At 40.8% G+C, this 21,363-nt stretch overlaps 1 protein-coding gene across 6 annotated transcripts in view; it reads right to left on the minus strand.

Annotated features, from left to right (window-relative positions):
• PHF20 (PHD finger protein 20) overlaps positions 1–21,363 on the minus strand; it is a 147,156-nt gene that overhangs the window by 39,099 nt on the left and 86,694 nt on the right. The gene's annotated exons all lie outside the window — the stretch shown is intronic.

Raw genomic sequence — 21,363 nt, forward strand, 5'->3', positions numbered from 1 at the left:
CGGAGCAAGGGCGGGGTTTGGGGACCATGGTTTAAGGGGACTTATAAGTCAATTGGCAAAATAATTCTATTATGAAAACATTCTGCATCCCACTTTGAAATGTGGCGTCTGGGGTCTTAAATGCCAACAAGTGGCCATCTAAGATGCATCAATTGGTCTCAACCCACCTGGAGCAAAGAAGAATGAAGAACACCAAGGTCACACGATAACTAAGAGCCCAAGAGACAGAAAGGGCCACATGAACCAGAGACCTACATCATCCTGAGACCAGAAGAACTAGTTGGTGCCCAGCCACAATCGATGACTGCCCTGGCAGGGAGCACAACAGAGAACCCCTGAGGGAGCAGGAGATCAGTGGGATGCAGATCCCAAATTCTCACAAAAAGACCAGACTTAATGGTCTGACTGAGACTACAGGAATCCCGGTGGTCATGGTCCTCAAACCTTCTGATGGCCCAGGACAGGAACCATTCCCGAAGACAACTCATCAGACATGAAAGGGACTGGACAATGGGTGGGAGAGAGATGCTGATGAAGAGGGAGCTAATTATATCAGGTGGACACTTGAGACTGTGGTGGCATCTCCTGTCTGGAGGGGGGATGGGAGGATAGAGAGAGTTGGAAGCCGGCAAAATTGTCACGAAAGGAGAGACTGGAAGGGCTGACTCATTAGGGGGAGACCAAGTGGGAGTACGGAGTAAGGTGTATATAAACTTACACGTGACAGTCTGACTTGATTTGTAAACGGTCACTTGAAGCTCAATAAAAGTTAATAAAAAAAAAAAAGTTTGACCATCCCCATATCACTGTCATGCACCAATGACAAAAAGTAAAGCGGTCATGAGGAATTCATGCGTGTTAGAAACAGTTTATTGAAGACTTCCTTCACAAAACCCTCACTTGAACAAGAGCAATCACCTGAAACTCAAGTCAATGCTACTCTACAGATCACCTCACCCAAGAATATCCTGAACAGACCTTTCTTGAGTCAAATTTTCCTCAAATGCAACAGTACAATCTCCACTAAAAGTAGGTACCATTACAAACTTTTGGGAAATATTATGACGATTTTTTCAAATTCAATCCCATAATCAGAAGCAATAAAAACCTCAAGCATACTCTAGGATACCTTACAAAATCAGCACTACAGTATGTGTGTGTATCCCAAAGCAGAACATCTTAAAACCACTTTCTCTCCATGGCAGTGGATATAAGAAATAGGCCCACAAATCAGTAAGATGTAGGAAAGAGAAAAAGCAACCTGAAGTGAAAGGGAATTTCTACTTCTCAGATGAATGGCTGTGTAGGGAAAAGTTTGACAATGGAGAAGTTAAAGGCTCAAACCTCTAATACATCCCCAAATTCTTAAAGTAAAACACAAACGATTTCTCTCAAATCTCCTCCCCTTGAGCCTATTCCATTTCATTTCATTTTGACATCAAAAATGAAATGGAACGCATAAACGTCGATATCCTAGGCATTAAATTAGTGAGCTGAAATGGACTGGTATTGGCCATTTTGAATTGGAAAATTATACAGTCTGCTATGCTGGGAATAACAACTCAAAGAGGAACAGTGTTGAATTCATTGTCAAAAAGAATGTTTCAAGAACTATCCTGAAGTACAACGCTGTCAGTGATAGGATAATATCCATATGCCTACAAGGAGGACCAGTTAATATGACTATTATTCAAATTTATGCACCAACAACTAGGGACAAAGTTGAAGAAACAAGATATTTATCAGCTGTTGCAGTCTAAAATTGATCGAACACGCAATCAAGATGCATTGATAATTACTGGCGATTAGAATGCGAAAGTTGGAAACAAAGAAGAAGGAGCAGTAGTTGGAAAATATGGCCTTGGTGACAGAATCAATACCGGAGATAGAATGATAGAATTTTGCAGGACCAATGACTTCTTCATTGCAAATACCTTCCTTCACCAACATAAATGGCGACTATACACATGGACCTTGCCAGATGGAACATACAGAAATCAAATTGACTATATCTGTGGAAACAGACAATGGAAAAGCCCAATATCATCAGTCAGAACAAGGCCAGGGGCTGACTGTGGAACAGACCATCAATTTTTCCTATGCAAGTTCATGCTGAAACTGAAGACAATCAGAGCAAGTTCACAAGAGCCAAAATATGACCTTGACTATGTCCCACCTGAATTTAGAGACCATCTGAAGAATAGATTTGATGCATTGAACACTAGTGACCTAAGACCAGACAAGCTGGGGAATGACATCAAGGACATCATCCATGAAGAAAGCAAGAGGTCCCTGAAAAGACACGAAAGAAAGAAAAGACCAAGATGGATGTCAGAGGAGACTCTGAAACTTGCTCTTGAGCGTCGAGCAGCTAAAGCAAAAGAAAGAACTAATGAAGTAAAAGAACTGAACAGAAGATTTCAAAGGGCCTCTCGAGAAGACAAAGTAAAGTATTATAATGACATGCGCAAAGAGCTGGAGATGGAAAACCAAAAGGGAAGAACACGCTCAGCGTTTCTCAAGCTGAAAGAACTGAAGAAAAAATACAAGCCTCAAGTTGCAATAGTGAAGGATTCCGTGGGGAAAATATTAAACGATGCAGGAAGCATTAAAAGAAGATGGAAGGAATACACAGAGTCATTATACCAAAAAGAATTAGTCGATGTTCAACCATTTCAAGAGGTGGCATATGATCAGGAACTGAAGGTACTGAAGGAAGAAGTCCAAGCTGCTCTTGAAGGCATTGGCGAAAAACAAGGCTCTAGGAATTGATGAAATATCAATTGAGACATTTCAACAAACAGATGCAGTGCTGGAGATGCTCACTCATCTATGCCAAGAAATATAGAAGACAGCTTCCTGGCCAACTGACTGGAAGAGATCCATATTTATGCCTATTCCCAAGAAAGGTGACCCAACCGAATGTGGAATTTATAGAACAATATCATTAATATCACACATAAACAAAATTTTACTGACGATCATTCAAAAAGGGCTGCAGCAGTATATCGACAGGGAACTGCCAGAAATTCAGGCCAGTTTCAGAAGAGGACGTGGAACCAGGGTTATCATTGCTGACGTCAGGTGGATCCTGGCTGAAAGCAGAGAATACCAGAAGGATGTTTACCTGTTTATTGACTATACAAAGGCATTCGAGTGTGTGGATCATAACAAACTATGGATAACATTGTGAAGAATGGGAATTCCAGAACACTTAATTGTGCTCATGAGGAACCTTTACACAGATTAAGAGGCGGTTGTTGGACAGAACGAGGGGATACTGATTGGTTTAAAGTCAGGAAAGGTGTGCGTCAGGGTTGTATTCTTTCACCATACCTATTTAATCTGTACGCTGAGCAAGTAATCCGAGAAGCTGGACTGTATGAAGATGACACAACCTTGCTTCCTGAAAGTGAAAAGGACTTGAAGCACTTACTAATGAAGATCAAAGACCACAGCCTTCAGTATGGATTGCACCTCAACATAAAGAAAACAAAAATCCTCACAACTGGACCAGTGAGCAACACCATGATAAACACAGAAAAGACTGAAGTTGTCAAGGATTTCATTTCACTTGGATGCAGAATCGACAGCCATGGAAGCAGGAGTCAAGAAATTAAAAGACACATTGCATTGGGCAAATCTGCTGCAAAGGACCTCTTCAAAGTGTTGAAGAGCAAAGATGTCACCCTTAAGACTAAGGTGCGCCTGACCCAAGCCATGGTATTTTCAATCGCTTCATGTGCATGTGAAAGCTGGACAATGAATAAGGAAGACCGAAGAAGAGCTGACACGTGTGAACTGTGGTGTTGGTGAAGAATATTGAATATACCGTGGACTGCCAAAAGAACGAACAAATCTGTCTTGGAAGAAGTGCAACCAGAATGCTCCTCAGAGGCAAGGATGGCGAGACTGCGTCTCACATACTTTGGACATGTTGTCAGGAGGGATCAGTCCTTGGAGAAGGACATCACGCTTGGCAGAGTACAGGGTCAGTGGAAAAGAGGAAGACCCTCGACGAGGTGGATTGACACAGTGGCTGCAACAATGAGCTCAAGCATAACAATGACTGTAAGGATGGCTCAGGACCGGGCAGTGTTTCATTCTGTTGTGCATAGGGTCACTATGAGTCAGAACCAATTGGATGGCACCTAACAACAACGACGACCCTATTAGGTTGAACCACATGAAGCTGACATTTTCGTAGATTTAAAAAGGTTCAACCTAATAATTCCTTTTTCATATGACCCACCCAAAAAACATAAGACAGTCTTTCAAAAATCATTGCAGACAACTACACCACAAGTGTGAACAAAGCTAAAGGCCCAAATCAGAATGCATCAACACCGCCTGTCGCCACCAGAGGGCGGCAGCGGCCAAATTCAGTCACAGTAATCTCAGTCAGGAAATCCTGGTGGTGTGTTGGCTGCTAACCAAAAGGTCGCTGTTTGAATCCACCAAATGCTCCTTGGAAACACTATGGAGCAGTTCTACTGTGTCCTATAGGGTCTCTATGGCAACCGGTACTGGGTACTGGTAATCTCAGTCAGCCATCCCTTTGCTTGTGTTTGAAGCCCCAGTTTGTAATAAACTTATTACTTATTTATGATGAAGAGAAGAATGCCAAAATATAAACATCTTTGAATTAAAAAAAAAAAATTAAGAGTTGAAAATAATAAGGAATTTTAACCAGTTCCTGAAGAATTACCATCTATTTTACACCCATGGTCATTTGCATAAGGCAAAAACAGCACAGTGGCTAAAAGTGTGGGCTCCCTAGCCGAACAGCCTGGTTCAAACCCTCGCTCCACTACTTAATCCCCATGCCTCAGTTTCCTCATATGCAGGATGGAGAGATAATAACGGTAACTACTTCACTGAGTTGTGAGAATTAAATACGTTACATGAAAAGAGCCTAGAAGACTGGTACATAGTATGTGCTCCATCAATGTTGGTTATTATTACTATATAGTATCATTCTGGACTTATGAACAGCCTTTCAGGAATGAGCCTGCTCATAGGCAGAAGAGCCCCAGTTGGTATGTTGGTGCCAGAGCAGCACAGTATGACAGAAGCAGCCTGAGTTTAAAACCCAGGTCTACACTTTATTAAATGCCTAAAAAACTGTTCAAGTTATTTAACAGCTGTGATTATTTCAAAGAGTTGGAAAATCGGTTATAGATAATATATGTGCTTAGCACAAAGCAGGTGATCAATAAATGGAAGCCATTATCGCTTCACACATAAAATACATCTTCATAAGTAGGTTTATGTTGTTTCTGGAACATGGCTAGAGACACCTATTGTAATTATCAAGCAAGGTGAAACATTTCTTCAACCAGCCCTCATATGCCCTGGCTGTGAGACACATTACCCCGCAAGCACTTGATTTTGCCTAAACCAAAACCAAACCCATTACTGTCAAGTCAATTCCCTTCTAAAAATGTGAAATCCAAAACTGATAACAAGATTTCTAATCTGGTCACTTTGATTCAGTAGGATCGTTATGCCCATCTTTCAGAACACCTTACTTTTACTAATGCAAAGATTTTTTTTTTTTAATGGTCACATTATACAATCTGTATCAGGCTGGTCTACCAAAACCTTGAATTTCGTTCTATCTTTTTTAAACATGAATTAAAGTACATCTCCCTTTCCCCAAATAATTTTGTGCAACTGTATGTTAGAAGTTACATTTATCCCTAATAAGCCCCATCTGGTTATTTTAGTCTAATAATTTTGTAATCCTACATATTCCCAGTTCTTTATCCAAAGTGATGACAAAGATACCAAGTAGGAAGGACAGTGCTATGGATGGCCTTCAGACAGCCTTCAGGCTGACACCAATCAATTAATCTACTCTCTGGATATGCATATGCATGCAAAAGCTGGATAATGAATAAGGAAAACCCAAGAAGAATTGATGCCTCTCCAAGGCTGTTTCCTCATCATCAAACAGGAATAAGAATACTTATTTCACATACGTTTATGAGGTAATAGAAGGGAAAACCAATTAACTGCAATAGGTTACACAAACACTAGTTGTGATCACTGTTGTCATTAACTCCACTGCTGCTTGCTTAAAACAATCTAAGTTATGCATAATCCCACCCAGGAGTTCCTGCATCAGGGACACAACCCCCAAAATTCTAACATCTAATAAAAAAAAAAAAAAAATTTTTTTTTTTAATAGCCCCACTTTATTAATCATACAGGAGTCCTGGGGGTGCAAACAGTTAAATGTTCAACTACTAGTGGAAAGGCTGATGGTTCAAACCCAACCAGAAGTGCCTCAGGAGCCAGGCCTGGAGATCTACTTCCAAAAGGTCACAGCCTCGAAAACCCTACGGAGCCATTCTATTCTGACAACACAGGGTCGCCATGAGTCAGAATCAACTTGATGGCAACTAAGAACAACAACATTTATCTTCAAACACTAAAGTATTAACAGTAATGAATGAAAGCACAATAGGAACAGTAAAACGATGCCACAGGAAAAAATGTTCTATATTTTAAAAAGAATTAAATAGAATATGCACAGTATAACTATGCTAAAGAAAACTCAAAACAAATATTATGAGTAAAATATAAAAGTACATATAATTATAATACATATGATAATATATGGAAACCCTGGTGGCACGGTGGTTAAGTGCTACGGCTGCCAACCAAAGGGTCAGCAGTTTGAATCTTCCAGGCACTCCTTGGAAACTCTATGGGGCAGTTCTACTCTGTCCTGTAGGGTTGCTATGAGTCGGAATCGACTCGACAACACTGGGTTTGATTTGGTTTTTGGTTATGATAATATATTACTTTTTACAACTGTAAGAATGTAAACAACAATAATATTTTGGTTATGGGATTTTACATCTTTTTAAAAAATTCATTTTTTCTACCTTTCCATGTTTTCTAGCATGACAGCCATATTATTTTCACAGTAGAAAGTACAACATACATTTTCGGTAAAAGAAACATGGTGACAGAGGCATAGTCAAGAAACTAGGAAAGTCACAGGATGCCAAAAGGGCCTCCTGGACCATAGTCTACATAAATCCTAAGTCTCACAGAGAGGTGTGTGTTCCTCAGGGGGAGGACTGTTCAAATGGAACATATGTCTTGATAGCACCAGCTAAGTGACATCATCCACTCTTGGGATACTATTGTCCTTGTCAACATGGGAGCAGTTGCTAGGAGACAGAAGGGCAGATAATGTGTAAATTAAATCCTCAAGGAAACCAAAACCAAATACGCTGCCGTCGAGTCGATTCCGACTCATAGAGACCCTACAGGACAGAGTAGAACTACCCCATGGAGTTTCTAAGGAGTGCCTGGTGGATTCAAACTGCTGACTTATTGGTTAGCAGCCACAGCACTTAACCACTATACCGCTAGGGTTTCCGAATCCTCAAGGAAGCCTAGTTCAAAAGCTTGGGATAATCGAGTTATCTTTGGGTAGAGGGTAAACTATTGAAACAATTTATTCTTCTTTTAAAAAGCTTTGTGAAAATATTCGTTTGCAAGTAATTACTGGTGTTACCATTTTAAATGCGCTGCGCTCTTCCTCATGTGTAACAGACTTTTGTTTAAGGCAATCAGGGCAAAGCGGAGAACTCTCTCCTGGGCTCCCAGGCTCAAAACCCCAAGAGTCATGCTTTGCTCCTGCCTCTCCTAAATGACTGCTGTACACTGGTAAGTGCAGAGAAAAACGGTCCGCAGAATTTGGTACTTAGTGGTAACTCTGAGGAATGTTTCCTTTTCCTTTTTTGGATGTGTGCACGTTGCAGGCAGATTCTAAGATGTTTCCCAATCATCCCTGCCTCCTAGTATCTACACCCTTGTGTAACCCCCTCTCCTGGAGAACAGACAGGACCCGTAACGTGCCTCTAACCAACAGAAAATGTCATTTTTGTGATTAGGTTTCATAAGATTGTAATGTCTGTCTTACTAGTAGACGCTCCCTTGCTGGCTTGAAGAAGCAAGCGGCTATGTTGTAAACTAACCTATGAAGGGCCCATGTGGCAAAGAACTGAGAGTGGCCTCCGGCGACAGCCAGCAAAAAGAAAAAAGAGACCCTCAGTATGATAGCCTGCAAGGAACTGAATGCTGCCAACAGCCATGTAAGCCTCAAAGTGGATCCTTGACCGATAGAGTGTTCAGATGAGAACCCAGCCCTGGCCAGCCTCTTGATTGCAGCTTTGCAGAGAACTCAATGAAGCTGTCCCAGACTCCTGACCCAAAGAAACTGTCAGAAAATAAATGAGCTGTTTTAAGCCGCTACCTTTATGGTGATATTGTTATGCAGCAATAGACAACTGGGATCAGTGCTCTCTCATTTTCTATACACTTGGATAATGCTTTCTTTATCCCCTTCTACAAAGTGCGTATGTTACTTACACCTAAAAAAAAAAAAATTTTTTTAACTATGTTTTCTGAATCTGGGCTTAGAAATAAACGTCCTGTTTAACCCTTTTCTGTATACCTATTGCCAGTATCTCAAAATCTCACGATTAGATGACTCTGATGGTGATACTCAGTCTGGCATCCAAGACCATGTCAATCTAAGCACCAGTTGCTTCCCAAACTCATCTCCTATTAATCCACAATGAGGCTTCAGCTCCTTCCCCAGCCAACAACTGGCCCCAGCAACTGCTTTATTCTCTCACAATTCACACCTCTGCTCATGCTGTACCCTCTGCCTGCCCTTCCTTCCTGGTTCAGCCAACTCTTCGCTTCCATCCAGACCCAGCTCACTCCACATTCAGGAATGTATCAGATGGCCCTGGCTCTCAGGGACCAGATGTCATCAACTCCTAGCACAAATGACTGTCTGCTGCACCCCATCTTTAGCACTTAGCATCTGCTCCTGGATCCTGGTGTCATTACTCCATCCAGAGGATTAAGGGCCATTTCTCATTGTCTTGTGTATACTCAGCACCAAGCTCCAACACAGTATTCTTGTCAGCAATAACACAGGTGACTCCAGTAGTTTAGTGTGCCTTTTGACACGTTCTTCGAATACTATAATGAATACAATATTTTTTCAGGTCTGTGAAGGAATAACCTTCTCAGCTTTGAAGCAACAAAAAGCAATCAAAGGGAAACAGGAACAGATTTAAGTATTCCCAGCAACTGCAGTCAAATACTTAAAATAGAAAAATAAATTAAAGTGACCATAAATAAGGGAGCAGTTAAATAAATTATGGCAAACTGCATTATGTAATTCCCCTATGAAGTAGCTCTGTATTTACTGATATGGATAATCTCAAGATAAATTACTAAGTGAAAACGAGAAGTTGCCCAGTACATATTCTACGACCCCATTTACGGTAAGGGGAAAAAAATCAAACTGTGGACAGTGGTTACCTCTAGGGAGGAGCACAGGATAGAACGGCAGGTAGTAATGAGGGACGTCTACGTTCTCTCTGTATACACCAGGAACACTGAGCACACCTAGCACCTAGGTCTTGGCTTCTAAATACAGTTCTCCTCTTAAAAATAAAAAAAGTCAGGGCTTCTTGAAAAAATGGTTGAATCCAGCATTGAATAAGTACAAGATGAGCTTGGAAAATCTTGTTACGCCAGATGTAAAGAAGTGCTCAAAGGATGATGAGGACATGACAAGGACACAGGCGCCAATGTGAAGGACTTCCCACTGGCCAAATTTGTGGTAGTATAAGTTTTAAAATAATGACAGAGACTGATTATACAAACAGAACACAGTAACAATCCACAGGTCCACGCGCATATAAAGAAAGAAAAAGGAAAGCTCTTCCTTACAATAAAATACAAGTTAATAAGTATAGAAGAAATGTTGAGAGTTAAAAACCACCATTTGGTAGGCATGAGTAAAAACTGTTTCAAGCAAGAATTATCAATGGATGCTAAAATAGTGGGTGAAAGTTTGATGGAAAAAAACAAGATACTTACATTGTCTCAAAGTATCCCTTCACAAGACACTCATTAATTATAAATGGAAAAAATAATAGCTTTACTGTAGAGAAACCTGGTAGATTCTACCTTAGCCAAGTGATCAAAGTTAACATCACCAGTAAACGGGACAAACAGGTATCATGTGCCTCTTGATGGAATGCACCTGAAAAGGCTATAACATCGGTTATGTGGTATTTCTGCTAAAACGAATTACCTGAATCTAGTCATGAGAATACATCAGAAAAGCCCAAACTGAAGGACACTGTATTCTTCAGAAGTACCAAAGTCATGAGAGACTGAGGAACTGTCTCAGATTAAAGGAGACTGAAGACACATGACAATTAAATGCAACATGTGATCCTGGACTGGATCCTGACTACAAAAAAAAAAAATTTTTTTTTCTTGCTTTTGCTATAAAGAACAGTATTAGAACAACTGGCAAACTTTGAATAAAGCCCTGATTTTTAAAATTGTACTGTGCTAATGTAAGAGAAGGGGCCCTGATGACCCAGTGGTTAAGCGTTTGGCTGCTAACCAAAAGGTCGGCAGTTCGAATCCACCAGCCACTCCTTGGAAACCCAAAGGGGTAGTTCTACTCTGTCCTGTAAGGTTGCTGAGTCGGAATCAACTCGACAGCAATAGGTTTGGGTTTTTTTTTTTTTTTTTGGTTAATTTAAGAGAAAGAAGCCCTGGCAGTACAATGGTTAAGTGCTTGACAGCTATTTAAAAGGTTGGCAGTTCGAACCCACCAGCAGCTCAAGAAAAGGAAAGACCTGGCAATCTGCCTCTGTAAAGATAACCTGTTGCCATCAAGTTGATTCTAACTCCTAGCCATCCTACAGGCAGAACAGAACTGCCCTATAGGGTTTCCAAGGCTGAGATCTTTATGGAAACAGACTGCCACATCTTTCTCACGTGTGGTGGTGGGTTCAAACCACTGACCTTTTGGTTAGTAGCCACTTCCTAACCACTGCACCACCAGGGCTCCTCCCCGTAAAGACTACAGGCTAGGAAACCTTATGGGGCAGTTCTACTCTGTCACACGCGGTCGCTGAATGTTGGAATCAACTCGCTGGCAAACGACAACAATGTACAAGAATGTCCGTTTTTAAGAAATAAACCCTGAAGTATTTAGGGGTAAAGGTCTGCAACTTCTTTTCACACGATTCAGAAAAAAATAATTTCATACACACACAGAGAGAGAGGGAGAGAGAGAAAAACAGGATAAAAAGCAAAAATGGTAAACTGCTAACAATTGGGGAACCTGGATGAAGGTACACGAGAATTCTTTGTACTATTTTAAAGCTTTTTTTTAAGTCTGACATTATCTCAAAACAAAAGCTTCTTAAAAATACATGCAGGAAAAATAGATTGAGGCCACAGGCCAGCTAAAACAAAAACCTACGTGGAGGAAAAGTAACCCTGTCAACATACAGATCCCAGTGAACCTTTCATTGCTACCAGCTAGAACCAAGTCTCCACAATGCCCCCACAAAAATCACTGAGGATTTATTCCACAGGATGGCAGAGCTGCCCCAAATGCCAGGGCTGGGTTTACAGCAGCTACTCCTCTCTACCACTCTGGACTAGCTGTGTTGCCTTCCCCAGCTCCTACTCTTGCTGCCCACAAGCCTCCTTCACACGGATTTCTCGGGTACTGACTCCATTTCAGACCAGACACTCCAAAGACTGTGGCACCAATGAGGGCCAGCAATTACTGAATAGTTACTAATGCGGCATCCTGGCCTCCAGGAGCCTTGCTGGATGTTTCTGATGGCCATGTTACCCCTCCTTCTTGCTACTTACATAAATATATTCCTGGTGAATGAGTTCTCAACAACCCCTCCTCCCCCTCAGCAATCTTTCTGGATCATTCTGTACTCACCACTAAGCCCTTGTTCCAAAAGGAACACCACTCAGTTTCCAGATCAGCACATCTCCCCTTCAAATTAAAGAAGCCCAAAGGCATCACCGTGTCCTGAGGCACTGACATCACATACACACACACTGTCCTTCAGACCTACCCAACCTACTAAGCCTGTGACTGAGTGTACACACTGCCTTAACGAGTGCCCTTGAGAACTGTGGTGGTTCTGTACGGCACACTGTGCAACTTGCCTAAGGCAACAGCCACATTCACTTGTTTGATTTATACAAACTCCATGGCAACAGGTTTGGTTTTTTGGGTTCAGAATCTCATCAGATGAAATTAGGAACTCAGTTAATTTACAGATTCTGCATTCCCAGCAATCAGAAAGTGCGTAACTCTGGCTAAGTCACTCATCTTGCCGAGTATCAGGCAGGGCTTCAGATGGGCTCCTTCTGGTTCGAACCCCTGCTGATAATTTGCATTTCTAACAAGTTCCCAGGCAACATTAATGCTGCTGGTTAGGGACCAATTCTGAGAACAGCTAGTAAACCACCGTTCTCAAAATTTATTATTCATAAGAACCACCTGGAGATCTTGTTAAACCACAGATTCCGATTCAGTATGTCTGGGGTGGAAATGCACATTCTCAACCAGAACAAACCAGTTCAAAGCCCAGGTATTAGGCTTTTCACCTACAAAATGGGAAGAATGGTGCAAATTTAGAAATAAATGTCTTTCAGTAGAAGGAGAGTTAAATTTCTGTATACCCATACAATGAAATAAATTTTATTGTGAAGTGAGATATGAACTGACACAGAAAATATCACATATGATGCCCGGCTACCACCACGGACTGCTTTGAGAGGGATCACAATAGAGGGTCCCAGACAGAGCAAGAGATAAATGTAGAACAAAATGCTAACTCACAAAAAAAGACCAGACTTACTGGCCTGCCAGACTGAAGAAACCCCAAGAGTATCGCCCCCAGACACCCTTTTTTATATATATATAATTTTTATTGTGCTCTAAGTGAAAGTTTACAAATCAAGTCAGTCTCTCACACAAAAACCCATATACACCTTGCTACATACTCCCAATTACTCTCCCCCTAATGAGACAGTCTGCTCTCTCCCTCCACTCTCTCTTTTCGTGTCCATTTCGCCAGCTTCTAACCCCCTCCACCCTCTCATCTCCCCTCCAGGCAGGAGATGCCAACATAGTCTCAAGCGTCCACCTGATCCAAGAAGCTCACTCCTCACCAGCATCCCTCTCCAAACCATTGTCCAGTCCAATCCATGTCTGACAAGTTGGCTTCGGGAATGGTTTCTGTCCTGGGCCAATAGAAGGCCTGGGGGCCATGACCACCGGGGTCTTTCTAGTCTCAGTCAGACCATTAAGTATGGTCTTATGAGAATTTGGGGTCTGCATCCCACTGCTCTCCTGCTCCCTCAGGGTTCTCTGTTGTGTTCCCTGTCAGGGTATTCATCGATTGTAGCTGGGCACCATCTAGTTCTTCTGGTCTCACGATGATGTACTCTCTGGTTCATGTGGCCCTTTCTGTCTCTTGGGCTTATAATCGCTTTGTGCCGGACACCCTTTTAACTCAGTCCTGAAGTCACTCCCAAGGTTCACCCTTCAGCCAAAGATTAGACAGAACTATAAAATAAAAGGAGACTCAATGGGCACAGCAGCTCAGAGGCAAGGATGAGAAGGCAGGAGGGTACAGAGAAGCTGATAACAGGGAACCCAAGGTCAAAAACGGGAGAGTACTGACATGTCATGGGGTTGCCAACCAATATCACAAAACAGTATGTGTATTGTTTAATGAGAAACTAATTTACTCTGTAAACCTTCCTCTAAAGTACAATACAGAAAAATTTTTTTAAAGAATTTGAACGGTGCTGAATTTACCAGAAGTAAAAAATCTTAAACCTGTCAATAGCTTCTGTAATCAAGCTGAAATCATATAGCCTCCTCGGACTAGGAAGAAAAGCCTGGTGATCAATGTCTGAAAATCAGCCAGTGAAAACCCTATGGATCCAACTGGTCCAATCAGCAACCAATCACAGGGATGGCCCAGGACTCATCAGTTTTCATTCCATTGTGCACAGGATAACATGAGTCAGAGGCCAACTCAACGGCAGCTACCTACAACAACAGATTTGTGAAACAGAAGGTCCGGCTTAGAGATGGACCAATAAGGAAATCTGGTAAGATCAACTTGGAAAACATTCCAGTTAGGTAGAACAGAAAACTGAAGAGATTTCCAAACACCTCGTCACCTCTTTAGCTGCTGAACTAAGTGCAGACATTATGGTTTATAAACTTAAATGTAACTGCCAGTTCTTTCTCACAAACATGTTTCTTTACCATTTTCTAATTCTAAGGTAGCAACTCTTCTATTTCAATGTCATGTTTTGTCTTACCTACTTTGAACAGAAGTGTTACACTGAAAGAAAAATCTTTTCTGTTCATGTTAGAATTTCATTACATTTGAGCACCACTTAAACCTTCTCATGGAAATAAAGCATTACACCTTGTTTTTCCTTAAAGAAAATACCATACATGAAAAGAGCAGGCCAATGAATAATATAAGGGTATGGTCTTATTATTGTGTTTTTAAAAACCTGTATGTGTATCTGTATTTTCCTATATGCATGTATGGACGCATGGAAGGCCACACACTAAACTGCATAATGGCTCCTCCAAGACAGTGAGAAAATATATGGAGGACCTTTGACTTTTTTGGTTTTAATTTTTCCTAGGATGTATTGAATTTGAAATTTAAAGAAAAAACAGCAAAACAACTCTTTATAAACTATTTTTTAAATAGAGGTTCCAGCTGCCTTAATTCAAGAAAGTAGTTGTAAAAACTCATAAAAAACCAGTATCTATAAAAAATAAGGAATTATTATTCCTTAATGAATGTTTTGAGTATGATGAAATATCAAATTCATTTTTAGATAAACATTAACAAGATCTTTCATTACTTTTTCCTTGTGACTCAAAAATGACCAGGCCTAAGTTCAATCCATGTTCAATGAAGAAAATTCATGAGTAACTAATGTGATTTAACTTTTAATAATCTCCTGGAAACATATTAAGATACATTTGCACATCAATTTTCAAAACATATCAATCACATATGTTGGTATTTTTTAAATCACTATATCCAATAGGAATCTTGGAGGTAAAAAAAAATCACTAGACCAAATTATAGGACTTGCTTGAAACTTCGTTTGGAAAAGAGATGTCAATGTTATGGAAGATCTAGAAATATTTAAACAGGGCAATGATGAACCAACAATGCTATTTACCATTTTGCAACTGGAAGTATCCAGGACAATCTATTCTTAAAGTAAGCACCTCCCTGAGGTCAAAGAGATCAGAAGTCACTCATCTTTGTGTGTACCCCCAGGTGCCTCCTCTCCAACCAAAGTAAATTCTCAATTGTTGACTGAATGACCCAATGAATAAATATTACCCAAAGCTTTACTGATACGTTTTCCAATGTGTCTATTTGCTCCAGCTGGAATAAAAAGTATTCAATAAAAGTATGCTGAATGAAGGCCCTGAGGTGGGAGAGTACCTGCTGCACTTGCCACAGCAAAGGTGGCCCTGTGGCTAAAGCAGAGTCGGGGGAGGGAAGACAGTCAGGAAAGATGAGGTCAGGGAGGTAACAGGTGGCCAAAAGGAGCAAGGCCCTGCTGGCAAGTATAAAGACCTGAGGTACTTAAGACCAAATATTATCAGTTCTGGTCAGTAGGAGACACGTATGTTAGCTTCATTATTCTTATACTTTCCTGCACTTCCTTTCAATATATGAATATAAAAGGGCAAGTTAAAAATGAAAAGCAAACTATTGTATGATCTCATTCATATGAAACAGGTAGAACAGGCAAATGCATGGAGACAAAAGTTTATTGGTAGTTACTACGGGTAGGAGGGAGGAGGAAAGGCAGAGTCATTGTTTAGGAAGCACTGAGTTTCTGTTTTCGGTGCTGGAAATTTGACAATAGATATTGGTGATGATTGCACAACATGATTAATGTAATTGATGTCACTAATTTGTACACGTGAAAAATGTCAATTGGCAAATGTGTTATATTTTTAAATGAAAAAATGAACATAAAGCACTAAGCATAAATACTAAATACTCAGTAATTATCATTACTGTTTTTAAAAAACGAAGTTTTTTTTAATACTAAATACTTCACCTGATACTGAACGAAGACATGATTACTGCCATAAATGAAGTGAAAGGTACTAAAACTGTCCTGGGAATGATGCATCTCCAGTAGCTCCATAAATCCAAATCAACTGACCTCACTTTGGCTGCAACTTACCCATTGAATCTTTACCTACTTCAAGGAGTCTGCAATTAAGTCAGAAAGGACACCTCACAGTCTCAGAAATGGCCCTGTGGTTATGCCTAACTCCTACCCAAGGCCCTATCAACTATCCTCTTCTTCAATCCCCTGCCCCCAAACCACCAACTTAAACATTCTCTCCCCCAGGATGACTCAGGTCCAAAGAGCACTTTGATGAACACTAAGACCAAGACTGCCCCATTAACCTTTGTACACTCAACAGCCATCAAGTCAGTTTCGACTTATAGTGACCCCATGTCTGTCAGAGTAGAACTGGGATTCATAGAGTTTTCAAAGGTTTATTTTTTGGGCAGTATATTGCAGGCCTTTCTTCCAAGGAGCCTCTGGGTAGACTCAAATCTCCAACCTTTTAGTTGCACATTAACCATCTGAAGTGAGTCCTGAGTTCAACTTCTATGTGGCAGGTACATATTGCCCCTGTCTGTCTTCTCTCTACTCCCATTGTTTTATATTTTAAGTACTTCTCATACACTACCTTACTTTCTCTCTTGTATTACAGGTACCTGTAGTCTTATCCATTCTCTAGACAGAAGGACCTGGAAGGGCCCAGATCAGATGTGTCATTTATGTCCATAATCCCTAACACAAAGAATTCTTAACTAATTTTCCACCACGATACATGACTGATGATATTGCAGGTGACAGACATCCAAAACTTAGCACCCTATAATGGCTGTAACTCTATGGCGACTCAAGAAATACACAGAACACAAGGGCAAGAATCTGAATCTGACCTGGTTAATTTAAATCATTTCTAAACATTTGATACTTCAGTGATAAATTACTTCCTATGCATTTTATAACTGACAACATGTCAAGATTCCATAGTTTAGAATCACTTATCTAGACCATGTGGCAAAGTGTCTCATTTCCAACAGGTGCTTAGTTAAAAAAAAAAAAAGATTAGGCAAATGAGCCTATACTTCTATTCGGTCTTCACCCTTTTTCATTCTACGCATTTCAAGTAGAATATTTACAAATGAGACGGCCTAAAATAGGGTCTGGCATTGTTATGGATTGAACCGTGTCCCCCTCTCCCTCAAAATATGTGTTGAATTCATGGCCCTTATACCTGTGGATGGAAACCCTGGTGGTATAGTGGTTAAGTGCTACAGCTGCTAACCAAAAGGTCAGCAGTTCAAATCTACCAGGTGCTACTTGGAAACTCTATGTAGCAGTTCTACTCTGTCCTATAGGGTTATTATGAGTTGGAATCGACTGGACAGCAATGGGTATACCTGTGGATGTGATCCTGCTTGGCAATAGGGTTTTGTTATATTAACAATGTCATATCAATGTAGGATGGATCCTAAACTTTATCACTTCTGAGTTATAAAAAGGCCAGAATAGACAGAGACACACACCAGCGGAAGGCAGATGTGGAGGAACACCAAGAAAAGCCAAGGACTGCCAGCAGATACCAGAAACTACAAGAGAGGCTCACAGAAGAAATTAACACAGCCAAGTCCCTGATCTGGACTTTTAGCCTCCGGAACTGTGAGAAAATAAATGTGTTCTTTAAGCCACCCACTTACGGCATTTCTGTTACAGCAGTACCAGGTAACTAAGATACGCACTTATTAGGCACTCACTAAATGTTTGTTGACTAAAATGAATGAATGGACAGCAGCCCATTTTCAAACAGCCCGGGTTATCTGTGAATGGCCAAAAAGGTTGGGCCCAGGTTTAGACAATAATCTGAGCCGCGTGAACTTCGAAAAGCATCTACTCTAAGTTCTGCTTTACAGATAAGCAAATGCCTGTCCACGTACAACAATTTCAAATACATTCTCTTCTGGCTTTTAGGGCATCAAAGCAAAATGCTTAGAGTCTATTTCAAAAGAACCCAGTATGTGTTCCATGCTGCATTTATTCATCCTAGCTCAAGTTCAAAGTAACATGACTTCTACTACTTCTACAAGCTCTCTTAGAAAATGGGCAACTGCATGAGTTAGTTGCAGTGGTTTCAAAAGTATTCCCTAGAGTCTTTTGGACTAATGGACCACAAATGCCACAGCCTCCACCAGACTGAGGCCAGCACAACTTTATGATGCCCAGCTACCACCACCACCTGCTCTGAGAGGGATCACAATAAAGGGTCCCCGACAAAGCAGTGAAAAATGTAGAATATTCTAACTCACAAAAAAAGGCAAGAGTTACCAGCCTGACAGAGACTGGAGAAACCCCAAAAGCATGGCCCCCAGACACCCTTTTAAAAAAAAACCCAGTGCCATCAAGTCAATTCCGACTCACAGCAACCCTATAGGACAGAGCAGAACTGCCCTATAGAGTTTCCAAGGAGCACCTGGCGGATTCAAACCGCCGACCCTTTGGTTAGCAGCCGTAGCACTTAACCACTACACCCTTTTAGCTCAGTAATAAAGTCACTCCTCAGGTACACCCTTCAGCCAAAGATTAGACAGGCCCATAAAACAAAATGAGACTAAAGGGGCACTCTAGCCCAGGGGCAAGGACTAGATGGCAGGAGGAGATAGGAAAGCTGGTAATAGGGAACCCAAGTTCGAGACAGTTAGAGTATTGACATATTGTGGGGTTGGTAACCAATGTCACAAAACAATATGTGTACTAATTGTTTAATGAGAAGCTAGTTTGTTCTGTAAACCTTCATCTAAAGTACAATAAAAAAGTATTCCCTGGAGCTTGGCACAAAGGCCACTGTGTGACCTAAAGATACAAAGGAAGACATGAAATCTTGTATCATTTTTTTCTAACACTCCCCTACCCCACCCTCACTTTACCTTATTTGTCTTTTTTACAGAGACACATCTAAATTATCCAACACAGGCAGAAAGTGTATGTGCGTGTTTGTGTGTACACACACACCTGTACATTATGGTGAGAGGTAGCCCAAGGCCCCACAAAATACGTAAACTTTAAAACAGGCGCTGAATTTATTCTCTAACCTAGTCACCTCACTTCTGTCACATGTGTGGCATATTTTCTATTGGTGTAGGAACAGTTAATTGCCAATTTCAAGTGACAGCTAACATAACACCACCCTTAAGACAACATAATTAAGAGCTCAGGCTGCTGACCCAGGAGGGACATGGCTATCATCTAGGGCTCTCCCTGCCAAAATAGACAACTGGGCTCTGAAATTAAAATTCCACTTCATTTGTACATCAACTTTAATAATTTCCCCATGTTAGAAAAGCAGGCTAGAAGGAAAGCAGCCTGCCACAGAGAAGAGGCTCAGCAAGAAAAGGGACATCCCTGTACCCACAAGGCTGAGGCATAATGTTCTGGACTCAGCTGGGCAAAGGACCAAACTAATAGTTCCATAGACAAGCCAGGAGAACCTGAGTACTTTTAGCCCACTATTTTCAAACGGCTCCTCTGCTACGCCATTTATGTTAATTACATAGCATCTGGTCAAGACCAAAAAAAACCCTGAAATTCTGCCTCCCCTAAAAAAACTGAGATCATCTAATAAATAGTACACAATTCTGTGGCCATTATCCACCACCTATCTGTTGGTTTGTTGTACTACCATGGCTTGTGTGTTGCTATGATGCTGGAAGCTATATAACCCATATTTCAAATACCACAAGGTCACCCACAGTAGACAGGTTTCAGCAGAGTTTTCAGACTAAGACAGACTAGGAAGAAAAACCTGGCAATCTACTTCTCAAAGGTAGTCAGTGAAAACCCTATGGATCACAACAGAATACCATCCAATATGGTGCTGAAAGATTAGATCCCTAGTTTGGAAGGCAACAATGGACTCAAACATTCTGGCGATCATTGGAATGGTGCGGGACCAGGCAGTATTTCATTCTGTTGTACACACAGGGTTGCCATGAGTCAGAGCCAACTTGATAGCAACTAACAACAACAACACAGCCATTATGGTATAAAAGCTTTATAAATGGTCATATTAAAAACAAAACTTTTTCAATGTCATTAAACCACTGGCAATGCAAAAATTTCTATTTAAAATTTAAATTACTTTTAATATTTGAAATTTGCCTTTCCAGAAGGCAAAGAATTCCAAATCCTATATTCATTGTTATATATATAAATAAGACTTCTACTTTGTATAAAACAATGAGCATATAAATGTAGATTTCATGACAGGTAATATCAATAATATCAACAAAGTCACAACTATATGAGTGTCAAAATATGGCAACAATAAATATGTGACTGACTGCCTTATCTCCATTTGAAATAGCTTAATAGGAGATATGCTACACTTTGCTCATATTATTCTCTCTGCTGGAATACCCTGCCCCATCTGCTACATATTGTTTTGTGACATTGGTTACCAACCCCACAATATGTCAATACTCTAACTGTCTCGAACTTGGGTTCCCTATTACCAGCTTTCCTATCTCCTCCTGCCGTCTAGTCCTTGCCCCTGGGCTAGAGTGCCCCTTTAGTCTCATTTTGTTTTATGGGCCTGTCTAATCTTTGGCTGAAGGGTGTACCTGAGGAGTGACTTTATTACTGTAAAGCACTATTCATCCAACAAGACTCGGATTAAATGTCAACTCCCCCTAAGTTAAGATGGTCTTCAAGCAGCAATGAGTCTGACTGATCTCTGTATCAATGCGCGGTACTTAATGGGTTTACAATACACTCTAATGAACTAGGCAAAAAAGATGTACAACGAGAGCCTCCATGTTCATGTTTGCAGCATTTCTTCTCATCTTTCATCCCCTACCTGCTGGAAAACAGTTTGATTCCATCTTTACTATCTTCCTGAGTCCATCTCTAAAAGAATGGGTCATCACATTTTTCCCCTCAGAACAATGGGTAATCCACGGAAAATACTGCAAGCTTCTTTATTCTACCAACAAGTTCATATGCAGCCAAGAAGCTCTGCTCTGGGAACTTCAGAGACCACGCTCTCCATTCACAGCCTGGGAACGAGTTCACCAAAGAATGCTTCCCAAGTCCAGAGCCATTTCAAAGGTTATTTCTCAGATTACTTCTGGCTCAGGTCTCCAATACGATCAGTTCTCCCATTAAACCTGCCATAGTCCAGAATCCGTCTGAGTCCAGAAGAGGGCTACTCTACAAAGCCTTAGGGCTTCACAGATATTTAGGAAATGCCAGAATTTACCTACACAATTCCCTTCTCCACTACTCTTCCCATTTTGATGTCTAACAAGTCAAGCTTCACAAAATAAATAATTTTTTAAAGAT

This window comes from Elephas maximus, chromosome 25 (genome assembly GCF_024166365.1).
Source record: "Elephas maximus indicus isolate mEleMax1 chromosome 25, mEleMax1 primary haplotype, whole genome shotgun sequence".
NCBI lineage: Eukaryota > Metazoa > Chordata > Mammalia > Proboscidea > Elephantidae > Elephas > Elephas maximus.